Source organism: Pteronotus mesoamericanus, unplaced genomic scaffold, assembly GCF_021234165.1.
Source record: "Pteronotus mesoamericanus isolate MK-2021 breed Mesoamerican mustached bat unplaced genomic scaffold, CSHL_Meso_final contig_1199, whole genome shotgun sequence".
Taxonomy (NCBI): Eukaryota; Metazoa; Chordata; class Mammalia; order Chiroptera; family Mormoopidae; genus Pteronotus; species Pteronotus mesoamericanus.
In genome coordinates this window covers 20,014-35,109 of record NW_026555040.1, presented here as the reverse complement: position 1 = coordinate 35,109, position 15,096 = coordinate 20,014, and the positions used below count along the sequence as shown (strand labels likewise).

The window sequence follows — 15,096 nt, the reverse complement described above, 5'->3', positions numbered from 1 at the left end:
GGAGCATCCTTCACAAACATAGTCATAAGATAAAATGACCCATTCCAAAAATTGCAGGTAGGTCAGTACACACAATATTGGTCTGAGTTTTCAAAACTCAATATTTAAAAATCAGAAAATTTCTTATATCAGTATGGATTTCTGTCTTCTTCCGTAAAAGTGGACAATATGACAAACTGGGCCCACATTCTCACATAGAAATGAGAGGCAGTTGTACCTTTTCGATGGGACCCTTTACCACAGCACTTCTTCCCCCACCCCATTGCTCTTACATCCGGCTCACGTCATCTATTTACTCACCTTTCTGGTCCCTGGAGCCATCAGGGTTTATGACTCCTACCCTACATGATGGGGACCAATGAAAGTTAGGGCAGAAAGAAGTGGTTCAGTCAGAATTTCAAAAGATCAGCAAGCAGTAAGATGGAAGGCAGAGGAGGCAAAGGGCGGTAAGAAGATCAATGAAATCCACAAACGCCTATTGTATTAAAAACTAAAATGGGGCTACCATCATTGAAGAGGGCTAACCTAGCACCTCCAGTGACAAACTTACAAGACAAGACCAGAAAGTCACTGAGTTCTACATCTGTGGAATAAACGCAAGAGGTGATGAGGGTTTGAAACAAGGCAAGTGGTTAGAGAATAGAAAGAAAGGGGCAGAGAAAGATAAATAGTTTAGACATTTTTGAAGGGAAAAGTGTCCAACACTAGATAACAAATTTGACAGGGGGACCGGAGGAAAAGGAGCATAGGACAATCTGCAGGGTTATGGCTTAAGTTATTAGGTGGTGACACTCCAAAAAAAAAAAAAAAAAAGCAAAAGGAGGGTCAAGCCTGGAGAAAAGATAATCATTCAATTTAGGATACGTTGAATCTGTGGATCCCATAAACCTGAGCTCCATCTCATAAGCCTCACTAAATTGCCAAATAAAACGTATCTCCAACTCTATTGTGATAACCCTCTCTAACAGCTGATCATCAGACAAAAGACAGGTATGATTATACAAAATATTTTTACAGAACGGATACCAAGAGCTAAGATAAAAATTGAATATTATAGAATTAAACAAAATATTGCAACAAAGATTACAGAGGTTCATTAACTTGATACATAAAGCATCATTATAAGATTCATAAAAAGGACACAATAACTTAAAAGCCTACCATGTCTCTTAATGCAAAGGAAATGCATTCACACATACACTGTTGCCTGAAGAATTTAAGATGCCTTATAACAAAATTATGCATACTTTAAGGATAAAATGTAAGTAATGATAATAATAAAATGTAAAAAAATATTTTAAAAAATAGCACTAGGAGAAATCAGAACTAGAAAAAGAATAAGATATGCAGGATCTAAGGGCTTTCAGAAATTCTGTTGTTGTTCTGTTTCACCAAAGTGAAAGGGCTAACATAAGTCGCATGATACTTATTGCCCATTAGGAGAAGACACAGCAATTTCTCCCTTTAAAAAGGACATGTTTGCATACCTTCCCCAATAGAAAAGACAGCATTTCATGTTAAAATATTTTATAAATTAAATAAATTTAGGTGTATGGAAAATTCACTCCTTGTCCCTAGTTATCAAGTTATATTACTGCCAGACAGTTAAATATTTTTAAAAACACTTTACACACTGGGGGCTATCGGGGGCTATTACTACAGCAAACACAGGAAAGAATTGAATAAAGCCACTTCTCTCTGGTGCCCTTTGATGAAAACAAAGAACCAAACATCTAAATACAGCTAGATAAAGACAACCATGTGGACGGGGGAAGACAGCGGGGAGGAAGGGAAAAGTCATCATGTAATGGGGTCAGGTATAGAGACCTGAATAACCTGATCCATAAAAGAATGGATACAACTTTGAGGAATGAATGAACTACATATCCTTCAAGCTAGAGCAACTGGGCTTTGGTAAAAGTTTAATAAGAGGAGAGTAGACAGAGTGAGGTAGAAATCTCTGGTGAGCACCCCCAAGTTATATTCTCTGGTGTTGGCTGAGGATGGATCCACAAGAGTTGGATATTATACAAGCAAAATGTAATTCTCATTAAAAGATTATAATTTGCATAATCTTTTTATAGAAATTAAGGAGCCTAATTAAGGCTCATCTCACATCACAGAGGAGTTCATTAACATGCCCCAGTAATTAAAGGGCATGTACAAAATGCACAAAATGAAGACATACAGAAAAATATTCACTTGCATATAAATGTAAAGAAATGTAAATCAAAAGACAGTATCATTTAGCAACTATAAGCTAAGAAAAGGACTAACTTTAAAAATTCAATATTGTATGGATTTTAAGAAAATAGTTATATTCAATATCTGTTAGAAAGTATCAAAATATCCCAGAATAATGGAAACAGTTAAACGAGCTATGATGCCTTAGTATATCAGTGCTAAAAATGATTATGCATGAAAAATGTGAACAAATATGGAAAGGTACTTATGGCACATTCAGTGAAAAAAAAGAATATGAAGTTTACATACTCTATAAAGACCACAATGTAAACTCTATATATGGGCACACAGGGAAACATGTGGCTGGGTGGCCGAGCAAGTCAGCATAAATTGGCGTTGTTAAGAGCTGTGGCCAGCCAGGCCGGGGAAAGGCGCTATCTCCAGGATTTGCTCTGCCCCGAACCCCATCTGCACTCAGGTTTTTACCGTCTCCTTGCCTTTAGGCTGTCTAAGTGTAAGGATAGACCTCAATCACAGTATATGAGATACCGTGCAGTGGCTGACCCCATAATGTGGAGTTGTTTCCAACAGGGTCTCTTGCCTGCCAGAGTCTCCCTTTGAGTGTGCCACTTTTGAGGCTAGTTGGGTTGAGCTCTGGTGCGGTCTGAAGCCCACAGCTGGTTGTGCTGGTTCTGGGTCCACTTGAGCAGGGATCAGGTACAGGTCAATGTCAGACGTTGCTTGTAACCAACTCTGGGCTACCTGTCTAGAGCTACCATGCTATTCACTCTTTGTGGCTGCATCTACTGGGCCTGGGTGTGCGTAAGAAGGGCCAATCTGTGCATAAGAGCTGACTTCCTACAGCTTAGAGCTGGGCCAGATCTGTAAAATGTCCAAGGCTCCCGGAAGTCTTCCTCCACCTGTCAGCTACTCTGCCTCCCCCTGAGGTTGCCTGGTCTTTTTCCAGAGCCTTCTGAAGAAAAGCTGTAGAGCGGGTCAAGCTGGCTACAACCCACAGACCCTTCCACATATTGTGATCACTGTAGTGAGGGTCAACTGGGGTCAAGACGATGGGGTTAGCAGGTCCTCTCCTCAAGGGTCACATGGTCAAGCACTCCATGAGAGAAAAGTGGTCCCAGCTCCAGAGCCACTCAGTCTCTGCCAGAGCCTCTAACTCCAGCATTTCCAGAGCGGGCGTAATGCAGGTTCACTTTGGGTGCAGCCAGCTGTCCCCTCTGCCAGAGCAATCTCAGCTGGGAGGGGCCCCTGGGTTAAAGAAGACAGATAGAAAGTCTCCAGTTGGCGTGATGCTGGCCCAGTCCACAGGAGGGAACCAAGCACTTCTTCCCAGTCCCAAACAATAGCTACTGAGGAACTCACCCTCTGAATGTCCCAGCCCTGAGAGCAGCTCTCCCTTCTTACCACTAAACTGAGTTCAGCAGGGCAGGGTGTTCGGGACTTGGGTGGTCATATCCAAACAGTCTCCTGTGGGGTATGGTGCTTGGAAGTCTATAGGAGCGGTGTGGGTACTTTTTCTTTTCCCCAGGGTAGCATGGGCTGAGCTTGCAGGGGAGATAGGAGTCACTTTCTTGTGATGTAGTCACACAACCCAGCAGCTGCCCATCTGATTCTTGGACAAAAGCTTCCCTGGGGGACACATTCCAAAAGTCCCAGCTTTGCGAGGCATTCTGATTCCCCTGCGTGGCTGAACTCAGCAGAATGGGGCCAGCCAAGTGATTTGAACTGGGTGAGGGGCACCAGCTGTGCTCACAAGGTGGGGGAGAGTGGTCTCCTTTCCAAAGCCATACAGTTGAGTTCCTGTCTGAGCCTCCACCAGGAGTGCCCCCAGAAAAAGGATGCCCCAAAGGTCCCTGCTGGTTGCAGCCTCATTACCAGTTGGGGACCAGGCAGTGCATTCCCCAGGCAGTGCTATAACAATATGAGTGCTCCTTTCTGGGAAAGTGATGTCTGGGTCTATTGCAGACACTCTTCTCTCCCACGCAGACTGAATCTCCACTGATTTTCACCACCTGATGCTATGCCGGCTCTTCTTCCCGTCTCTGTTGCTCTGAGTTGGGGATCCCTGTGTGGGATTGAGACCCCAGGCTCCCAGGAGAAAGGAGTTTTACAGCTGAGTATCCCTCTGGCTTTTCAGCTGCTGCATGTGGGTGTAGGGGACAGCTCTTTCCACATCTCTACCCTTTTTACCAGTCTCCATGTGGTTTCTTCTGTAAAACCTTGGTTATAATACTTCAGTTTAGCTAGCCTTCATTTGGTTATTCAGGTTGATTGTCCTGTAATTTAGCGGTAAATCTGGTTAGGGGCTTAGAAACATGTGAGTGTAGCTTTCACCTACTGTGCAGCCATCCTGAAATCTTGCTTCATGGTTGTTAAACTATCTGTGTACCTGTGAAATCGATTACACTTATCATGGTGATTGACCCTTTTACTATATTATGGAATTTGGTTTGTTAATATTTTGTTGAGGATTTTTGCATCTATGTTCATTAGGGATATTAGGCTGTAATTTTCTTGCAGCCTAATTGCTTGGTTTGGGTATCAGTGTACTGCTGGACACATACAATGAGTTTGGAAGTGTTCCCTCCACTTCTTGTTTTTGGAAGAGTTTGAGGATTGCTATTAATTCTTCTTTAAAAGTTTGGTAGAGAAACGCAAATGAAAGCCACACTGAGATACCATCTCACACCTGTCAGAATGGCTACCATCAGTAAATCAACAAACAGCAAGTGCTGGGGAGGATGTGGAGAAAGGGGAACCCTTTTGCACTGATGGTGGGAATGCAGACTGGGGCAGCCACTGTGGAAGGCAGTATGTTGATACCTCAAAAAATTAAAAATGGGTCTGCCTTTTGACCCAGTAATCCCAATTCTGGGAATATATCCATAGGAACCCAAAACACTGATTCAAAGGAACATAAGCACCCATATGTTCATTGCAGTGTTACTTACAATCGCCAAGATATGGGAGCAGTCCCCGTGTCCATCAACAGATGAGTGGATAAAATAGCTGTTGGACATTTACACAGTGGAATACTTTTTGGCTGTAAAAAAAGAAGAAAATTTTACCCTTTGTGGCAATATGGATGCACCTGGAGAACATTATGCTAAGTGAAAAAAGCCAGTCAGGGAAAAACAAATCCCATATGACCTCACACATATGTGCAATCTAATGAACGAAATAAACTAACAAACAAAACAGAGACAGAGTCCTAGATAGAGAGCAGGCTGACATCTAGTGAGGGGGAGAAGGGGTTAAGCAAAAAGCAAGAAGGACTCATGGACATGTCACAGGTGGGCACAGGTAACCAGGTTCTTGGTGATCGCGGACAAAAAATTGAACCGAACACAGAGTTTATAGCAGAAAGTGAGAAAAAGCAGATTTGTTAAGCCACACAGAACATGTGAGCAGGCCAACTCTGAGCAGAGTGGAGCAGAGAAGAAAGGAGAAGAGCCTAACAGCGGCGGCAGCAGCAGCAGGGGCAGCAGGAGCAGGGCAAAAAGGGCGGAACTCAGGGGCTAGAGGACTTTTATTCCTTAGGGTGGGTCTCCCATGATTTCCTTGATTGGCTACTGGGAAGAGGGTCCCACAATGCTAATTCATTATAATGAAGCAGGAGTCAGGTAGCATCTTCTGCGCAGGTGCAGTCCTGATTAAGTAGGATTCAGTGCTTCTGCAGATGCAGAAACTACCAGACTTAGGACGGGGTCTCTGCCCTTTATCCACGGTCTTTATCTCCTGGGGCACCTCTGGAGTTTCCTCCTTCCTGACTATCTCCAGCCTCAGACATGGACAATAGTGTGGTGATTGCTGGGTGGACAGGGCTGTAAGAGGACTAAAGGGTAATGGAAAAAAATACAATAAAGTTTTTTTTTTTACAAAGTTTTAAAAAAGTTTTGTAGAAACAGCCAGTAAAGACAACCTGCAGTGAAGCAGAAGTAGAATACAAATATTATGTCTACTAACGCATTCTGTGAGAGTACCTCAGTTGACCTCTAGATGTGTGTCAAACGAGAAGCTTTCCCATCAGGTCAAAGCTCCAGGAAAAGCAAATAGGTCTCTTTTACAGACAGACTCGGGCTGTGTTTCAGTTGGCCGTCTTTGCTACCACCAGGGGGTGGTTTCCAGCCAAAACTGTCTCTCCAATTGTTACAATCTGCTTGATCCAGGAAACATTCCCGCTTGGTCACTAGAATCGGGTGATCACTAGCATCTGCCAGGTGACAGCAGCTAAAAACAGGATGCCAGAAGTAAAAATCAGGGCTCTGGATGTATGTATACCACCCCCCGCCCCCACCCAGAGGTAGTGCTTCTCTGGAGCATGGCTAAGGGAGAGTCCCATGATAATTCATGCCCTCTGAGCTCTCTGGAAAGGATAATGGTCAAGCATAAATTGTGTGCTAAGAAGAAGCCTGCCCTTCAGGCCACAGCTATGAAGAGAAGCTGATAGGCCGCTTTCGCAGGAAGACTGGGCTCCTCATACCACTGTCTCCTGCTGCGTCTGGGGCGGGTAGCCTGTTAAGAACTCTGTCTTCATTGGTTACGGTTCTGTGTGACCCATGAGCGTAAAAACCCTGCCAGCCGCCAGACCCAGGTGAGGTACAGTTGTCCCCTGAAAGCAGTCCCAAAAATCAGGGTGCCAAAAGAGGCTACAACCTCCTTTCTGGGAGCTACTGGTGAGCTGGAGGGAGGCAGAGGGAGAGCACAAAGACAGCTTCCACTGGATGGAGCGAGGCAGCCTCCATCCCTGGAAGGTATTTCAGCAGGCTCCTATACATGGGTTAAATTAAATGTACGTCCCCTGGGCAGATTTTTAAAGATAAGCTTTATTCGCAGAATGTCCGGGTGCTTTGTAATCAGCTGCCTCTGTGCTAGGCCCTCAGGTAGCTGAGTCTGAGCATTGGAGCTATTGAAGAGCTATTTCTCAGTTTGCTAGAGGCTCTTGGGTCTGATGGACACAGGCTTCATTGGCTTTCAAAGCTAGATGTCTTGTGGCCTTGTCTCTGAGGTGCAGGTCTTAAAAGCCAGGATATTTGATGTGGGGTTCAAACTCCTAACTCCTCAGGGAGAATCTTTGGATTTTCAGTTCCCTTCCAGTTGTGAATAGCCTTGCCAGGGGTGGCATTAATGGGGAGCTTTTGTCTCAGCTTCTTTTACCCGCCTCAATGTGTATTTTTCGTATTTGCTCTATGAGGAACATTTGCTCAACTGTTTTGCTCCCCACCCCCAGAGGAGATCCCCGTATATGCATCTTATTGGAGGAGGTGTGTTTAGGATCTTCCTGTGCAGACAACTTGAGCTGGAACCTCTGGAATGTTCTAAGATATGTCTGTTCGTTCTGCTACTGGAGGCTGCAGTTTTTCAGTTATATCACAGGGAAAGAATTTGAGGGACACTTGCGAAGGAGTTTAGCAATAGTGGCAGGATTTATTTGAGCAAAAACTGACAAGTAACAGTATACTCTACGAGAGGCAGAGACACTGGGTAGGCTATAGGGTAGCAGCCTCCCTGAAGTCTTTGCTGTGCCTCCGTGTGTTTCCTTGGGATTTTGGGAAAGAACAGGCTTTTCCAACCTCTTTCCTGGCTTTTCCCAGGCCCGTGCTGGTACCCTCCCCCAATCCAATCTCTTTCTGGGATTTTCCAAGGGGCGGGGGTTGGGGGCTGTGTCCTTCTCCAATTTGATCCTTTTCCCAGACTTTCCCAGGCTAGCGCCCTCCCCCTTTTATGGTAGCCATTGGCTCCTATTGTGCATGCTCTCAGTGAAAGGAATTTCCCCTCCTGTTTTCTCCCTCACCCCATTAATCCGGTGGAAGGATGCAGGTTACCCCCTGGAGTGGCTGTAAGGGTGTCTTTTTTTTGTCAAGAACGAGGCCAGGCAGGCTAGTCCCCCAGGGTGACTGTGAAACTGCTGTTTCCTGACTTAATTTGGCTTAGTTTGCTTCCTTCCCTTTCGTTAAGAGCTAATTAACTGCCTACTCTGACAGTTCCTTTTCATCCAATGTATAGTAAAAGTCCAAACTTTTCTTATTGATTTTGTTTGGATGATTTATGCATTGTTGAAATTGGGGTATTGATATTTCAACCATTATTGTATAGTTGCCTATTTCTCCCTTCAGGACTCTTAGGATTTGCTTAACATATTAGGTGCTCTAATTTTGCATGCGATGTTTCTTATAATTTAATCTTTTGATGGAGTGACTTCATTGTCTGTACATAATGACCTATTTTGTTTTGTTACCATTTTTGTCTTAAAGTCTATTATGTCTGGTATAACTATGGCCGCCCCCACTTTATTTCGGTTTTCATTTGCATGCCATATTTTTTTCATTTACTTACTTTGAACATATGCTTGTCCACAAAGCTGCAACTCAGTATCTTGTAGGTAGGAGAGCATCTGTTTTTGTAATCCATCCAGTCACTCTGTGCATTTGACTGATGAATTTAATCCATTTACATTTAGAGGAATTATTGTTATTTAAGGACTTACTAATACCATCTTATTAATTATTTTTTGGTTATTTTGTAGTTTCATTCTTCCTTTTTCTCTATTTATGTCTACGTTTGTGAATTGGTGATCTCCTCTTTATCTTTCGTGTCTCTACTGTACATTTTGATTCTGTAGCTACCACAAGTCTTCCTGAAAAAATTTTATGGATGTAACTGTTCATTTTAAGTTGGTAACTGCTTAGATTTCATTGCATAAAAAACTATACCATTTTCTTCCCTTCTTTTATGTTATCATGATTTAACTTTTCTTATACTGTGCATTTGTTAACAAATTATAGTAATGTTAGTTATTTTCAATACTCTCGTCCTTTAACCTTTATGCTATAGTTAACTAATTAACACAACATCCTATTACAGAGTAAGAGTTTTCTAAATCTGTCTGTATATTTACTTTTACCAGTTTGTTGTATATTTTTGTATGTTTTCATGCATTAGTTAGTGTCTTTTCATTTCACCTCAAAGAATTCATTTGAACATTTCTTGAAAAAATGTCTACTGGTGATGAACTTTGTCAGCTTTTATATGTCTGGGAAAGTCTTTATTTCCCTTTTCTTTCTGAAGGTTAACATTTCCAGATATAGTATTCTTGGCTGACAAATTTTTGTTGCACCAATTTTAATACATATCTATTTTCTCTTTCCTGGACTGTAGGGTTTCTACTGAGAAATTCACAGACAGCCTAATGGGTATCTTTGCATGTTAATATTTTTTTCCTGAATGCTTTGGTGTTCTCTTTTTTTACAGTTTCATTATAATGTGTCCTTTAAAGGTTATTTTGAATTGAGATAATGGGGTAATCTATTATTTTGTGGAACTTGGATTTCCAAGTCCCTCCTCAGGTTTGTGAAGTTCTCAGTTTTTAATTTTTTTAAAGGTACACAAATATGCCTCAAATTTTAATGAATCCCTATATGCACATTTATTTACTATTAAACATTGAAATAGCACATCAAAAAAATTGTCACAATTCAAACTTTTGAAAACCAGAGAATCTAGTCTAATGCACACTGCTTTAATTATGCTCTAGCCAAACAACCCACTGTTTTCCTTTTAATATTCTTTCCACACAAGTTACCTGCTTCTAATTATTGATGTTGGGTTTCATCTTACTGTCCTCAGGCTTCTAAAACACACCCGCAACACTTAAAACCTATTGATTCTTCTTTGGGTCCAATAAAAAAGTGGAACTGAAGTATATCGAAGTCATTCAAATGTAAACTACATAGGTTCCTTATAAGTTACTGGTATCAAAGTAGACAAGAAAAAAGTGCAAGAAAAAAGACATCACACTATTTATATCATAGGTTATCAAAATATTAGTATGCAGTCTGTCTTAGCATAGAGTGACTTTCCCAAGCTGCTGCATAATGATTCTAAAATTACTAGCAAGAAGAGAACAGTAAAAAAACAAAGTTTATGACTAAACAAACACCATGTCATAATTATTCTCCATGCTAATATTATCAGAAGGATCTCTACATAAGCAATATTGACAGCTACATCTAAATCTTCTGAATCTTGATTCAAAGTCAATTTTTCTCTCCTGTGGGTCTTTTCAAAGCAGAGACAGGGTGCAGTATCTAGTAACTTGTAACATTCTTTGCATTTTTCTTTCTGGGAAGTTGCCAATGTCCTTATTCCCTGCCCCCTCATGAAGAGCAGGCATCGACCAGCGCAAGTCCAAGCCTCTGTAAGTGCTTTTCTCTGTCCTGCTGTTGGGGTGAACACTCTGGTAGAAGGGAAAGAAACTTGGTGCTATGGTTGAGAGTCAAGTCACCAAAGATCATTGCTAGTACTCCTGGTACAGTTAGAGAGCCAGCTGAATCTCCTTCATTGGGCCTCTGAGAAGACTCCAGGGTTGAGGTTGTGTTAAGCTTCTTTGGTGAGTCCATTGGAAGTACTGTCACAGCTTGAAGCTCCTCCTAGAAAACTCCCAAAGGTATTGAATGGAAGGTGATGCTCAAAACTTTCAAATTGCTACAAAGTAACCCAGAAAGAACCATTTAGCCCAGAAGAAGAGAGAAAGCCAACATTTCAACTCAGCTATTAACTTTTAAAAATAAATAAATTTTTTTCCCTTCTCCCTCTCTTCTTGTAGAACTCAAATAATTCTGATATTTGTTTGCTTGATGATGTCTCATAGATCTCATAAGCTTTCTTCTCTTTTTTTTATTATTTTTTGTTGGGGTTTTTTTTTTTTTTTGCTGATGACTGAATTATTTCAAAGGTTCTATCATTTAGATCATTGACTCTATTCTGATGAAGATGCTATTTCATTTTTAATTTTATTCATTGATTTACTCAGATCCAGAATTTCTGTTTGATTCTTTTTTTTTATGATTTCTATCTTTTTGTTACATTTCTCATTTTATTCATGCACTGTTTTCCTGATTTGGTTTAACTATCTCTTTGTGTTTCCTTGTAGCTCATTTAGTTACCTGAAAAGAGCCACTTTAAATTCTTTACTGGGTAAATCACAGAATTACATGTCTTTGAGATTGGTTACTGGAAGATTATTGAGATTTTTAAAAAATGATGTCATATTTCAGTCCTGGCTGGTGTGGCTCAGTGGAATGAACGCCAGCCTGCAAACCAAAGAGTTGCCGGTTCAATTCCCAGTCAAGGCACATGCCTGGGTTGCGGGCCAGGTCCCCAGTAGGGACGCATGAGAGGCTACCACACATTGATGTTTCTTTCCCTTTCTTTCTCCTTCCCTTCCCCTCTCGAAAAATAAAATAAATAAAATCTTTTTAAAAAAATGATGTTATATTTCCTTGGTTCTTCGTATTCCTTGGAGTTTCGTGTTGATTTTGCACTTGAGGTAAGTCACCTCCTCCAGTCTTTTCTAGTTGCCTTTAGTTGGGAGATAGTTTACTTGGTCCTGCTTATATTAGGGGATTTCTCTGGCCTTATAAAAAATACCTGTCTCATGCTTCTTTTTCCCTTTTATGATAGAATTGCTAAACTTATATGTATTTTCTTAATCTTACAATCTACCAGTCTGGCTTCTGGAACACTCGTTTTTCCTGATGGTGGTACTACAGCTCATTTATGTTTTCTCCTTTGACCACAAGTGCTAGCCTGTTTCTACACACATTTCCTGTCTAGTGGAATTTGCTTTTGTCACTGCATTTGGGGACATGCATAATGAGCTGGCTACAGTGTGGGCGGAAGCATAGGTTTAACTCTAGGACATTGGTGGTGTCTATAGGTCAGACAGATGGCTCCTCCAGTGAGGATTCCCAGTGGCCCTTGAGTGAAGGATTCCTGCCAGAGCTATTTATTGTCTGCTTATAGTTGGAAAGTTTAATCCATTTACACTGAATGTAATTACTGAGATCAAATGGCTTAATTCTGCCAATTTTTTCTATGTTTTAAACCTTTCCTTGTTTTTCAATTTCTCCTTTATAACTTTCATTTGTTATTATATTTTTCCAGTGTCCCAAGTGTTGTGCCTTGTCACGTGCTCTTATGGTCAATCCCTGTGCCTTCAAATGCTTTGGGATAAAGCTGCCTGAGAAGCTCACCCTTCCCCGGTTATGTTCCAGTTTGTATAAAACCAAGAGAAGTTTTTGTACTGGTCTTTCAGGGAGTTGCCAGACATGTTGAGACCTACAACCACAATATTTTTATAATATGGTTTATATTACTCCCTCCAGCACTAGCAAAGCGCACTAGGAATGTTGGCTACCTTCTTTCTGGTGGCTGCCAATATGGGGTGTAAAGGATGAAAGGTGGACCGTTTTAAATGTCACAGAGCTATTGCCACAGCACAGCTGTTTCTATCTTCACGAAGCTTTTCTACAGTTATAAGTTTTTGACTAAGTTCACAGCTATTCAAAAGTTTATTCTGACTGTTTTTACCACCTCAAGAGTAGATTTTGGGGGGACATAACCCTAGAGTTGCTTACTTTCTCATTCTGGGTGTTATTCCTCTTTTATTATTGATTTTAATAGTTCCTGCAATATGGATATTAATTTCCATCTGTTATCTTTCTTGTAACTGGTTTTCTAGTTTGGTTTTTTGTTTTAGTTTTTGTTCGTGTGGTACTTCTTTTCATCCTAATGCTCTTGGTGTGGCCTTTTGACTTTATGAGACATCCTATAACACAAAATTGGAAATCCCAGAGGCCTTACACATCATCAGAAGATAAAAAAAAACAACAACATAGTAATAGGGTTTTGCTTTTCCTTTCTTCAGCCCTCTGTGTCATAAATCAAAACCATCTACATTTTTTTAAGATTTTTTAAAATTTATTTACTTTTTAAATACATTTGTCTCTGCTTCCCCCCCACCTCTTTCCCTTGCCCCCTCCCACCTTCCCTCCCTCAGCTCTTCCCCTTTGGTTTTGTCCATGAGTCCTTGCTATATATTCCTTGACTTTCCCCTTCCCTTCCCTTTCCCTGCCCCCCCTTCCCTCTTGTCTCTGTTGATTTCTTTTCCTTTCAGTGTTGCTGGTCATATTTTCTTTGCATCTTTGCATTGTTGGTTAGGTTCCGTTTATAGGTGAGATCATATGCTTTTGTCTTTCACCCCCTGGCTTATTTCGCTTAGCATGATGCTCTCCAGTTCCATCCATGCTGTTGCAAAGTTTAGTACTTCTTTTTTTCTTTCTGCTGCGTAGTATTCCATTGTGTATATGTACCATGATTTTTTGATCCAATCATCTACTAATGGGCATTTAGGTTGCTTCCAACACTTGGCTATTGTAAATTGTGCTGCTATGAACATTGGGGTGCATAGGTTCTTTTGTATTGGCGTTTTGGTGTTCTTAGGGTATAGTCCCAGCAGGGGAATCGCTGGATCCAAAGGCAGTTCCATTTTCAGCTTTCTGAGGAAATTCCACACTGCTTTCCATAGTGGCTGCACCAGTCTGCATTCCCACCAACAGTGGACTAGAGTTCCCTTTTCTCCACAGCCTCACCAGCACCTGTTGTTTGTGGATCTGTTTATGATGGCCATTCTGACCGAAAACCATCTACCTTTTCTCCTCAGCATGGATCCTGAAGAGATGCCCCTTGACCAGGCCTTTGTTATGACGGTACGTGATATGAATTCCCTAGGGGACGGCAACAGCTGGGTGAGCACCACTCAGTGTTATGTCACTCTTCCGCATTTCTTTCACCACAGAGTTACAAAATCACTAAGCAAAAAGGCCCAGAAAAAGCAATGACTTGAAACCCAGGATGCACTTAGTATATTGTACGCAGTGCTATTCAACCCTATTCATGGAAGGACCTAGACAAAATGGGATGCGTTTCAAACATGGTACTAATGAGAACAGAAGCCATAAATGAGCGGAGCGGAATGGCATTGCACACACAGCCTAAGACTGGCGGGTTTTAGAAATACAAACTAGGTGGCCTGATGCAAGGCATGCCCCTTAACTCTCTGAGGCTTTTTGGGTCATCTATAAAAAGAGAATGTTAATAATGACAGGTGTCTTTTTTATATTCTGTTGCTACTGTGAGGATATAGTGAGGTAACATTTGGAAATGTGTTTCACAAATGTAAAACATTTTACAAACGGAAGGTATTGGTTTACAAGGGAGTTTTGGTTTGTTTTTGTTTTTTTTAAGTGGGCTTGGATGAAGAGTCTTTTCAAAAAAGAAAAGCTAATGAATTCCCACAGAAGTATATCCAGTATTCTAGTATCTAATGTGCTTCATCATGAGGTAGAAGACCAGGAAAAAGCTAACACCTTCATCTAAAGAACTGGTTTGTGTCTACAGACCACCATAAATCTGCTCCCACCCACACTGTCCTTCTGTCAGCGGCTGGTATGGGGTGGATTTTTTTTCACATATTTCATAAATATTTATTAGTCACCTACCAGATACCACATATTTTTCCAGATGCTGGGGATATAATTGTGAACAAGACAGAAAACACTGAGTTTATATTCTAGTGGGGAAATGGATAATAAATGAATAAATATTCCAGCATAATGTTATCTAGTGGTAAGTGTCATGAAGGGTAGTAAGGTAAATTGAAGAAATGTGGAGTGCAACCATTGTTGTTTCACATGGAGTGGTCTAGAAAGGCCTTCCAGAGAATTCTGACTCAGTGCCAATTACAAGATGCCAACTTTTCATTTTTCTCTGGCATCTTTCTTTCAGTAACTACTACTCATTTACACTTCTTGCCCCCTTAGCAAAACACATGGTCAATGTGCCTTCAGTAAAGTGGCAGAGGCTTGTGCTTTTGGCATTGACAGAGCTTCAAAACAGTGGCAGTGAAAAGGCTGAGAGATAATATTTATATTCTCTGGAGGCCATTGGGAAACACCTGCAGGGATGCTTGGGGTCAGCTGGAAATTGGACTGTAAAAGAAATCAAAAGTAGTTTCTTGTTCATGGAACCTTGGAGGTGGTTGGCTGCTTCAAG

The 15,096-nt window shown here is 41.2% G+C and overlaps 1 pseudogene; it reads right to left on the bottom strand.

Annotated features, from left to right (window-relative positions):
• Window positions 1-10,129: 10,129 nt before the first annotated feature.
• On the bottom strand, window positions 10,130-11,640 carry LOC129079406 (developmental pluripotency-associated protein 3-like; annotated as a pseudogene).
• Window positions 11,641-15,096: the final 3,456 nt, after the last annotated feature.